A 12,780-nucleotide genomic window follows, 5' to 3' on the forward strand; every position below is an offset into this window, starting at 1 on the left:
TTTTGAGTTTGTTGCCTTGTTTATGGAAAACCAAAGAAAATCTGTGTAATAGAAGGATTTTACAGATATGTTGCCTTGATTATGGTGCGATGATTGTGTCTAAAATTTCTAACTGAAATATAAGCTATCCCAAAATTGCGCGTCTAAATAAGGCAGTCCACCGAAGAAAGGGGTCTATTTTAAACGAATATATTTTATTTTAGCTAAAACGTGTTTAGGTCGGGTAAATTCCAAAAATGTAACAATTTTGATAATAAGGTTTCAAATAGTGTATAGGAAAGAAAAAAATCTCAATAGTGCTCGTTCAGTGACCACTTTTTGGCGCTTCCCCTATTATCGTGATGTTTCACTCGGGTAAATTGAATCTCCAAGATAGTGGCTATTTTGAATTACAGAGTTCAAAAGTGACTATTTGTGAAAATTTTCCGTATTTTACAAATACAAAATCTTTTACCGCCAAGTTGAATTTCACTGGTCGAATAAAACTAAAATGAGGAAGAACACTTAAATAAATGTCAACTAATAAAGAAGAAAAATTTCAAGTAATTGGATCCTCACTAGAGCAGGAAGTAGGAGCTAAACAGACAACAGCGTGGAAAAAGAAAAGAACACCAGTGAGACTAAATACATTAATTATAAATCATCAACTCTATGATACTGTTCTTGACATATTGGCAATTTTTATTCCAGAAAATAGAATTATATAATGAATTTATAATTATGCTGAACTATTCCAACCCATTTGCAACTTATTCTCCAATCCAAAGATGCAGCTTTTCATAGGATTAAGTGCTATGGATTATCAGATCGAGTAACGTAACAGGCACAATAGCAATATGGTGGTGGAGGTGCTGCTGATTTGCAACATAGACATGGCGGATACATTGGCTTCTGATATAGTTCTGCAAATACATAATCCAAAACCCAAAACAATAAAAATTAAAAGAAGAAAATAAGCGAAGCCGGTCACCTAACAAGCAGTAGATTTCAAGAGTTTAGTTTCTATCGGTCTTCTAATGTCAGCTCTCTGGTAGGCCAATCGATCACTGCTTGATTGGCCGTAACTACATGATCGATCTGACGAAGATTCCCATGTAGATCTATGACGTTTCTATGCATTAATCGATATTTAAAAATATTTTACACTGTCATGCACAATATTAAATGCATAAAGGAATTATAAGTAAACCGACAATATTAAATATATATATATATATATTCACAGAAATAGGTCATTTATAAAGTTATTATTGACAAATTTCTATGCTAATATTAATTGTTAACCTGATAAAAATGGTAAATAACCTGATATATAGATAAACTATTATTTATATAACTTAAATCCAAATTTTGAAAAGTACCTCTATGACTGAATCCAGCTTCCGCAGAGGGGATCACGCCAGAATGTGAAATAATCATCACAAAAGTAACTATGGCAATGAGACGAAACCTTGAAATTAAGCTTCTAATTGCCATTTTCTTTTTTAGTGTTTCAAGTGTTAGTATGCAACTTTGCAATAAAGCACAATTGCATCCTTTCTTATAGGTGCTATATGCAATTCCCTGTCAGTGTTCTAATTCCACGTTAATTAATTAACTGACTTTTCTTCTATTCCTGTACTATTTAAGAATCTAGAGAGTTTTAAACATTTCAATATTCTGCTAATAATTCGGTTAGCCACCGGTATGTATTCTTGTGCAGTGGAATTGACTTGAAACAACTTTTTTTCCAAGTCCACGGAGGGGAGACTCAAAGTCTTTTTCTTTGTTTTTTTTTTAAAATTTTCTTTTTCTTCTTTTGAAGTCTTTTTCCAAGTCGAAGAGAGAAGATTCCAACCTTTTAAAGTATCACTACCATTTTTTCTGCGTTTCTACTTGCCTCGGAGGCTTGTCCCTTTTCTTGTGCTATAAAATATTAGATTTTTGAAAGCCAAAAACTATTATGCCAGCAGACAAAAACTTCACTCAGGGAAGGAAAAATCGTTTTAAAAAAATAATTTGATTTTATCCTCCGTGATATTTTGGAGTCATTCATACCCTCGTCATTAGAGAATAGCTCGGATTTATCCTTAACCAAACGGAGCTCCAATTTAAAGTATAACAAATAATAATTTAAATTATAATCAAAAGTACAAAAATAAATTTGGACCTTATCAAAGTATTATGACACATGGAATATACACCCCAATATCCGTTAAAACCAAGGAAATCAGACGATTTGCTAACGTGTATATTCGTGGACAAGTTTGTGCCAATTATACATATATAGAGATCGCTTGATTTTTATAATAGAAAGCATTGTTTAATATGTTTCTCTTATGAAAAATTATCTTAATTTGGCAACTAAATGTGAAGTGAAAAATGGATTTATTCGACATATTCATTTGCTTGGCACTTAAAATGTTTACCTCTTGGTATGTAACATGTACGCATTTAAATTTCCTCTCTGATGATAAGTAAAAAATCACGTTACTCCCATTTACCACAACTAGATACTACGTAATACAATAGTTATTTTCAATTGGCCTGAAAGTTCGTCTTACACATTTTTCTGCTAAATACAAACAGAGGTATCATGCTATTCCTTTTTTAAAATTCAACTCTATCGAGTATTTTCGAGTTGCAAGTTGCAACAAGTTTAGTTTTTTTTAAGTGTGAAAAATTAAAGAATGTTTGAAATTTCTGTTGAGTATGATTCTTTGATGGAAAGAAGTAGTAAATGCAGTTCCAACCTTCTCAGCTGTGAGAAAATGAAGAAAAAGAATAAATATAAAATTAATTACACAAAGTAAACAAGCAAGTCAAGGAGTCAGCTAATTGCAGCGTTCTTGACTTTGAATTGTTCTTCTACATGCAGGGTGGTGTACAAACTGAATCGAAAAACTGCACAAAATCGAAAAGTCCAACCAAACCGATTAAAAAACCCGACTTGGTTTGGTTTGGTATTGAGTAAAAAAACCTGTACCAACTAGACATATAAATATATAATTTTTATATATACTTTTAAGATTTTATATAGAATTTTCTTTAAAAAAATGTCTAGAAATATTTGGGATTCTCTTGCGGGATATAAATTCTAATAGAATATGAAGTGCTCCATATTTATTGACCTTAAATAATGGATTGTATGATCACTTTCTTATCGAGGGTTACTGAAATGCGTTTATCTCTTTGTTCTTCCATATTCATATCATATGTTAAGATCTATTAAATTCTTATATCTTTTTCGAATATGAAGTGATTATTAATATTTATATATCATATTGATTTTTATGTTTAATTACTAAATTTGGTTAACCTGAAAGTGTACATCAACGAAAAGTTATTGTCAGACGACTAAAAAAATAACTATTATGTGTTACTAATAGAATTCTCCCATAAGAATATTTTAATCAATAATATTCTTGTTAATTTTTTTAGATTTTTACTAAATATATATTTACTTATCAAATATTTAACAAAGTAAGATTGAAATAATATTTAAGTAACAAAAAACCCAAAAACCCGACAAAACCGAACCAATCCAAACCGATATAATTGGTTTGGTTTGGTGTTGATAAAAACCGAACCAACCCGGTCCATGTGCACCCCTATCTACAAGTGTTTGGAACTCCTTTTCTTCCTCTTTTTTCTTCGGACAGTAGAATGCATTAAGATTCATATATTCCAAAATAAACAATACATAAGACTCGACTGAACCTTACACTTGCTAAGGTAGTTAAAGTGCTCAAGGTACAAGGAGGGGAGACTCCAAGTCTTTTCTATGTTAAACTAGATTACGATTGCCCGTGTTGCCACGGGCCCAACGCGGGGAACGGCTCCGACAGTGATAGCATAATTAAATTTCACATAAAATTGATTATAGCAAAAAAATAATTATAATAGTTGCAATACAGGAACTCAATTGCTGAATGGTAAAATTGTATGCAAACACAGAATATGTAATATTTGGCTGTATACAGTACATAAAAAATATTCTTTGGCATAACAGTTTACTTTATTTCTTGAAATTACAATTTTAAATTCAAAAAAGCTAAATGCCATAAAAAGACATAACATGTTACTAATTCAAAAGCAAAAAAACTACAATGCTTAAAAGACATGTCATGAAACGTTAATGGAACTCATCATTCCACAAGTATACAGAACCAGATTGCTTTTGCTTGCCGATTTTCTTTATCATTAACTTCACATTAAAGACACTACTCGATCTCCTTTCATTTCTACTGTTGCTACCATCCTGGCCACCAAAGCAATTTTTTGCCTTCCTTTCGCACTCTGCAAAGCCACATAGTTAACTCTATTATCATTGAGATGTAGAAAGTTTCTATCATCATTGGATGAGATGATGAGAAACTTTTATTTAGTAGCTACCATATTGGCTAAGTATAAATTCTAAATGCCTCCAAGCAGCATCACCAACATAGTGTTGATATGTGCATATGGCTCGAGGGACTTGCACTACTTGTCCTTCTGGCTAAGCTAGATATCCATCCATATATTCTACATTGCTGGCACAATCTAGCAAAGGACCAAATTCACACGATCTAGCTAACTCTCATTGTTTTTTCAATCTCAATCATACTTCGTAATAACTTTTTGCAAGAGAGATAGATTCATCAGCTTAGTGATATATGAAGCAACTTTGAAGCAGATACTCATTCTCATCTTTCATATTCGATTTCTTTATGCCTTCTATATGCCTTTCTGGAACCCGTCTAAGAAATGTGCGCAATCATATAGCAACATCAGCATTTAAAGGCCCAATTATAAACTTCACCATAATTTTCCAACACACATGGATCACTACCATTTCCTCTTAGACAACTTTGTCTTTACTATCCTTAATGAAACTAAGAAATATATTCACAACTAAGGTTTCAACAACACATCATAACCTATCAAATTATAGGAAGAATTTAAGCATAAATTTCATATAATTATGGCTTAGAGAAGTGCAATACAGATTTTGACTGTGCACTTGGTCAAAATCCTCTAATGATGTTTGACTACTTAAAAAGTATAGAGCTAAGTAAAAAAAATTAGTTGTTTCTCAGAATCAACAAACCAGACAACAACAACAACAACCCAGTATAATCCCACTAGTGGGATCTGGGGAGGGTAGTGTGTACGCAGACCTTATCCCTACCCTGGGGTAAAGAGGCTGTTTCCGATAGACCCTCGGCTCCCTTTCTCCAAGAACTCCCCACCTTGCTCTTGGAGTGACTCGAACTCACAACCTCTTAGTTGGAAGTGTAGGGTGCTCACCACTAGAGCAAACCGCTCTTGTCATTAGCAGACATTAGACTGGTTATATAATTCTTTTTTTCACGTAGCGTGTCATTAGCAGCTTATTTCTCAAGTTAATTACATCTTTCAACTAAAAGTAATAGATGCCATAAAGAAGTAGTATTTCAGTAACCAAAATGCAAATTCAATAGAATTTTTCTTGAAGACAACTTGCAAATAATTTCATGTGCCGGATGCACCATTTTTATATAACATGGATTAATCCTCTATCTAACTGTAATGCATGTTTCCAAGACTAATCGACCTTCTTCCTTTCTACTGCAATACTCAATTAACATCCCAAGATGTCACCTGATAAAAAAATATTAGTTTCAATCTTTCTGTAAGAGATAATGCATATAGGTCATAGGGATGCATAACAAACAACAAACAGAAGAAGTTTTAAGAAAATGAGATGTTATCAAATAGAAAGTTAAACAATCAAGCACAAAAGTGTATTTTAGCAGGCATAGATGCAAAGAGAGACTGAGAACCAACTTACATTTTAATGGAACTATCTGAGCTGCATGTATCCATACAATCAATGGTTTTAGTTAGAGGAGATAAAATCAATACCTCTAGGGTGCACCATTTAAATATTTCTTTGACGACACCTAGTGAAAGATTCAATATCTATTAGAATATATATACTTGACAACTCCATGAATATATAGCAACTATTTCAAGTCTCTTAAATTGCTATGTCAACATACTGATCTCATAAGCTCGTCCAATCACTTAAAAGAAAAAGAAATAAATTTTAATTAAATGACCATTTTTCTCAACAAAATAGAACAAAAAAAGCCCTCTTAACTACTCCAAGCCTTCCGGTACTGTGGGGTCTAAGATTCAATCCATCAAAAAGGACTTTTTATTAAAACAATCAATTACCTTGCATATACCATCTAAAAGCTCAAAAAAAATGACAATCATCTTCTGCTAGTACATAGAATTTTAGGAATTTAAGAACCCTCTTTTATTGGAGTACGTCTCCTAAATTAGATGATATCTAAGAAAGAGTGTATGATAATCCCTGGTCTCTTGCACAAAATAAGGAAGATGATCTTTGAAAAAATCAGATGATGACGTATCTTGAAAACAATAAAGTGGTAACTTTTTTTTTTGAGCTTCAAGAATCTTAATGTGCAGTCAATTTAGTTTGTGTAATTCACATCTCTTAGTCCTTTTAATTTGTCAACAAGTATTTTTTCAAAGGTCTCATCGTTGTTATGATTCATATTCAACATATCTGCAACATTTCTATTCCCTAAATATGTTTCTAAAGATTGAGATTTGAATTACATGTTTAATTTTTGTAGCCAAAATCAAGAATTCAAAGTTAAATTTTTTTTAGGGAATTCTTTAACAGTTGTAGAAGCATAAATATCCAAAGCATAGAATACACCTGAATAAGAAACAAAAAGTGAACAAATGAGGAGTTGTACCATGATTTCAAGTAGCATAAGAGGATTATGCTCAAAAGTCTGAAAATCCATTTTAGTCTCTCTTGACATTAAGATGTATAGGCAAAATATCTAGCATCTTAAAATATGAAAAAATCAAGACTATTCTAGCTAATGACAGATTTAACAAATTACCAACTTGAGAATTAGTAATAATTTACCAAAGTAGGGCAGAAAGTGGGAAAAGAATTGGAAAGTGCGAAGAGAATTGAAAAACAAAATTGGACAAATATTGAAACAAAATCATAACCGAAATTAATTGTAACATCCAACAGGGAAGACGAAAAGAACTGAAAGAGTAGTCTTTGAAATGAATAAAGTGAAGGCCAAAGAACACTGAAGAGAGAGTTAGGGCAGAACTAGGGCTGGGCAAGTGGGCCGGTCCAAACGGTCCCGGGCCAGTCCCAAACCAAACGGGCCCGGGCCTAAACGGGCTTTTTGTAGGGACCGGACCGGGACCGTTTGGTCCCGGGCTAAACGGTCCCGGCACGCGGGCTAAACAGGCTAAGTGGGCCCAACATATCCAATATATTTTAAAAAAATTAAATAGATATTAGAGACAAAAGGATGTTAAAAAAATATCTAAGACAATGCTTTGTAAATTTTATTATAGAATTGTGACCTAAATTTTAATATTCAATATTTAATATCCAATATATATAGTATATAAGATGTATATATATATATATAAGCTATATTCGATAAGCTATATATACATCTTATATATAGTATATATAAGATGTATATATTGTATAGTATATATATAAGATGTATATATTGTATAGTATATATATATATATATATATATATATATATATATATATAAGTAATAAGTTATATTCGATAAGCTATATATACATCTTATATACTATATATAAGATGTATATATAGTATAGTATATATATTAAATGTATAATATATATATATATATCGATATAGAAGAAAATTAGAGAGAGATTGTGATAGATTGATGATTTTGTAAGAAAAAATAAAAGAATGATGGGGTATTTATAGTTGAAAATAGGGAAAAAGTGTAATTATAAAAAGTTTGGGATTAAAACAAAGTTGAGGGGTTAAATGGCTATTTCATAAATAGCCAACGGCTATTTTCGATAAGCTATATATACATCTTATATACTATATATAAGATGTATATATAGTATAGTATATATATTAAATGTATAATATATATATATATCGATATAGAAGAAAATTAGAGAGAGATTGTGATAGATTGATGATTTTGTAAAAAAAAATGAAAGAATGATGGGGTATTTATAGTTGAAAATAGGGAAAAAGTGTAATTATAAAAAGTTTGGTATTAAAACAAAGTTGGGAGGGTTAAATGGCTAAATGACTATTTTATAAATAGCCAACGGCTATTTTTGATAGCCCAACGGCTATATTGTTTTTAAAAAATAAAAAAAAATAGCCGTTGGGACCGTTTGGCCCGTTAAAGGACCGGGCCGGTCCCGGGCCCTGGCGGGCTAAACGGTCCCTGGCCTGACGGCCCCAAATCATAGGACCGGCCCACGAGACCGGCCTAGGCCCACTAAAACCGAGCCAAACGGTCCTGACCCGTTTGGCCCATTTGGCCCGCGGTCCCGGGCCTGGACCTGGACCGGCCCACTTGCCACCCTTAGGCAGAACCATAGCAACAGCAGGCATGAATTTTAGCTATGAATGAACCTATGACATTGGAAAATCTGAAAAGAGTTGGAAGAAGATTTGAGAAAAAATTAAAGAAAAGCATACCTGAAATAGGGAGAGCTAGCTGAGAAGATGAAGAGAAGTGAAAGAGTAGTATGAAATGAGCGTCTGAATTTTAGAATGAGAAAGACAAAAGAAGGACAAAAAGCACCATTTTAATAGAGACGTCTAAATTACTATTCTACCCTTGGTCGACCTCCACTTCGCTCTTCTATATAATAGAAAAAAGTGAACTAGGAGCACTGGACGACCGCTTTGTTAAGAAGAAGAATTCCACATGACTCAACCTCACTAAAGAGGTGGCAAATGCGCGTGTAGCAAGTTGAATTAAATTTGAGTGAGTCAAAATGAATCAATACAATAAATGGATCATTATTCAACTTGCCCTAAGTTTGCTTGAGTCAAAATAATTAAAACATGGTGAAATAACGAACTATAACCCAACATCCACGCTCATCCACCTTTCAAATTTTGCAAAAGGAACATATCCATACAAAAAGTAAGGGTTTGTGTGACAAATTAATTGATTAATGATGAGATGACTAGTATAATAACACGATATATGGATTTGATAACAAATCATTTAAAGACTATAATAAATAGTTGGGCTTGCCCATCGACGATGCAGTACAGTGAGTTGAATTGCAAACTTGAGGTATAAGCGGAAGAGTCAGATTATAGGAGGCAATTCTAGTAATGAACAATCCCCGATGACGGTTTCTTCTACTTGCTCCAATTTATATATCCTAATAGTGTAGATTCAAAAAATTAAAAAGTGAAAATATTTACTGTTACCAATTGTTGCGGAAGCCAAATGTATATAGTGTGAATGAGTCACAACTACTATACCAAAAATTATGACAACCACTAAATAATAAACAAGACAATAAGACAACAATAAAAGAACACCAGAATTTACGAGGTTCGACCAATTTTGCCTACTTCCTCGGACACAATCAATATTTTATTCCACTCCAAAATTACAAGTGAAATAATACTAAAGAGAGAAGATACAAATGCCTTAAGAAGATAAAAGGCAAATGAGAGGTGTATTTAAATCCTAAACATTAGGCCTCCTTTTATAGGGTGAAATTCTCATTCAAAATTGTCATCCACCGATGTGGTACTTTTGCCAATTTCAACAAATCTCCACCTTGGCAAAATTCCACATCTTCAATTTTCTCTCAATAACAAATTTTGGTTGTGTCTTCATCTTCAATCTTTAGTGTTCAACAATGTTGATCAAATCCAAACAATGTTGAAACTTGACCGCAGTCACCACTTTTGTCAGCATATCAGCAGGGTTCTCCGTAGTATGAATTTTCTTCACCGTGACTCCACCTTCTTCTATGATTTCTCGTACGAAATGATACCGAACATCAATGTGCTTCGTCCTTGCATGATAAACTTGGTTCTTCGCTAATTGAATAGCACTTTGACTATCACAAAAAATTGTAATATTTTTTTGTTCAATACCAAGCTCCTTTAGCAACCCCTGAAGCCAAATTGCCTCCTTCACAGCCTCCGTAATAGCCATGTACTCTGCCTCTGTTGTAGACAAAGCAACTGTTGACTGCAAAGTAGACTTCCAACTAACTGGTGCCTTTGCAAAAGTAAACACATAACCAGTAGTTGACCTTCGTTTGTCCAGATCACCCGCAAAATCTGAGTCACAATATCCAACTACAGACCGATTGCCTTCCTGCTCAAAAACTAACCCAACATCTACAGTACTATGAATATACCGTAGAATCCATTTCACAGCTTGCCAATGCTCCTTTCCTGGATTATGCATATATCTGCTAATAACTCCAACGGCTTGTGAAATGTCAGGTCTCGTACAAACCATTGCATACATCAAGCTACCAACAACATTTGCGTATGGTACCCTTGACATATACTCCTGTTCAGTTTCATCCTTTGGCGACATAGTAGTACTTAGCTTAAAATGGGGAGCAAGTGGCGTACTAATTGGCTTAGTCTTCTTATCTATGCCAAAACGCTTTAGTACTCTCTTCAAATATTCTTTCTGAGATAAACAGAGTTTCTTTGTACGTCTATCTCTTATTATCTCCATGCCAAGAATTTTCTTTGCCTCACCCAGATCCTTCATCTCGAACTCCTCCTTCAGTTGAATCTTCAACTTATCAATTTCTTCCGAATTCTTGGAAGTTATCAACATATCATCAACATATAGGAGAAGATATACAAAGGAACCATCATTAAGTTTGCGCAAATACACACAATGATCGTATTTGCTTCTCTTGTACCCTTGCCGCAACATAAACTTGTCAAATCGCTTGTACCATTGTCTAGAAGATTGTTTCAATCCGTACAACGATTTTTCAAGTTTGCATACTATATTTTCTTTTCCAGCAACTTTGAATCCTTCTGGCTGAGTCATGTAGATTTCCTCCTCCAAGTTTCCATGTAAAAACGCAGTTTTTACATCCATCTGAACTAGTTCCAAATCCAACTGTGCTACCAAAGCCAACATAATTCTAATGGAGGAATGTTTTACAACTGGAGAAAATACTTCATTGTAATCAATTCCCTCCTTTTGAGCATATCCTTTGGCCACCAATCTTGCTTTGTAGCGAACATCTTCTTGGTTAGGAAATCCTTCTTTCTTTGCAAATACCCATTTGCACCCAATTGCTTTCTTTCCCTTCGGGAGATTGGCCAATTTCCATGTATGATTCTGATGAAGGGACTGCATTTCTTCATTCATGGCAATCCTCCACTTATCTTCTTCTGAACTTTGGATTGCGTCTTTATAAGTGGTAGGAACACCATCAGCTACAATTGAGGTTGCACAAGCAACCGTCTCTATAAGACGAACAGGTTTCGTTATTGTCCTTTTTGGCCTGCTGGTTGCTATTGATTCAAGTTGTTGTCGAGGTTCCTGAGTTGGAATCTCCCTCTCTACTGGCTCTTCTTCCAGAGGGTAATCTTCATGAGTTTCCTCCTCTGCTTCTTGTGTAGGAAAAATAAATTTTCCCTCAAACTCCACCTGCTTTGATGCACCACCAGTTTGTTTGACATCTTCAACTGTCACCTTATCTGTTATGGCAGATTCATCAAAGGTAACATCTCTGCTGAATATAATATTCCTTGTCTCTGGACACCATAAGCGGTATCCTTTGACTCCAGAAGTAATCCCCATAAATATAGCCTTCTTTGCTCTCGGATCCAATTTTGACTCTTTCACATGATAGTATGCAATTGAGCCAAACACGTGCAAAGAATCATAATCTACAGCAGGTTTTCCATACCATTTTTCAAATGGTGTCTTGCCATCAATAGCAGCAGATGGTAGACGATTAATGAGGTGGCATGCATATGTAATTGCCTCAGCCCAAAATTCTTTGCCCAAGCCAGCATTGGACAACATACACCGTACCTTCTCCAGTAAAGTCCGGTTCATACGTTCTGCCACTCCATTCTGTTGTGGTGTATTTCTGACAGTGAAGTGTCGGACGATGCCATCATTTTCACAGACCTTATTGAAATGATCATTTTTGTATTCACCTCCATTGTCTGTGCGAATACACTTGATCCTCCTGCCTGTTTGATTCTCCACCATCGTTTTCCATTTGAGAAAAATTCCCAACACTTCATCTTTCCTCTTCATTGTATACACCCACACTCTTCGGGAAAAATCATCAACAAAGGTTACAAAATAGTGCTTCCCACCCAATGAAGGTGTTTTGGAAGCACCCCAAACATCAGAGTGTACATAATCCAAAATGCCTTTAGTATTATGGATCGCTATACCAAATTTAACCCTTGTCTGTTTCCCTTTGACACAATGCTCGCAAAACTCCAAGTTGCAAGTCTTTACGCCTTTTAACAATCCTTGATTAGATAAAGCTTTCAAGGATTTTCCTCCAGCATGTCCCAAGCGCATGTGCCATAGCCTGGTTGCTTCTGCCTCTTTGTCATCACTGGATGTCACTGTTGCTGTCCCAATAACTGTGCTACCACGATAGCAGTACATGTTATTGTTCTTCCGATTGGCCTTCATTACCACTAGTGCACCGGAGCATATTCTCATCACTCCATTTTCTGCAATGATTTTGAACCCTTTTGATTCTAGGGCTCCCACAGAGATGAGATTCTTCTTCAAACCCGGTACATATCGAACATCTGTTAATGTTCTGATCATTCCATCATGGCTCCTTAATCTTATTGAACCAATGCCATATGAGGTAAGAGGGCTGTTATCCGCTGTGTGGATGACTCCATATTCTCCTTCTTGAAAATTCACGAACCAGTCCTTGTTGGGACACATATGGTAGCTACAAGCCGAGTCCAT

General features: G+C 34.5%; 1 long non-coding RNA gene across 1 annotated transcript; it reads right to left on the reverse strand.

Moving 5' to 3' along the window:
• Nucleotides 1-615: 615 nt before the first annotated feature.
• On the reverse strand, nucleotides 616-1,592 carry LOC104085290 (uncharacterized). The gene is made up of 2 exons (XR_683813.4): nucleotides 1,362-1,592; nucleotides 616-902 (listed from the first exon to the last, which is right to left on the reverse strand). It is a non-coding gene; the product is annotated as an uncharacterized lncRNA (long non-coding RNA).
• Nucleotides 1,593-12,780: the final 11,188 nt, after the last annotated feature.

Source organism: Nicotiana tomentosiformis, chromosome 3, assembly GCF_000390325.3.
Source record: "Nicotiana tomentosiformis chromosome 3, ASM39032v3, whole genome shotgun sequence".
Taxonomy (NCBI): Eukaryota; Viridiplantae; Streptophyta; class Magnoliopsida; order Solanales; family Solanaceae; genus Nicotiana; species Nicotiana tomentosiformis.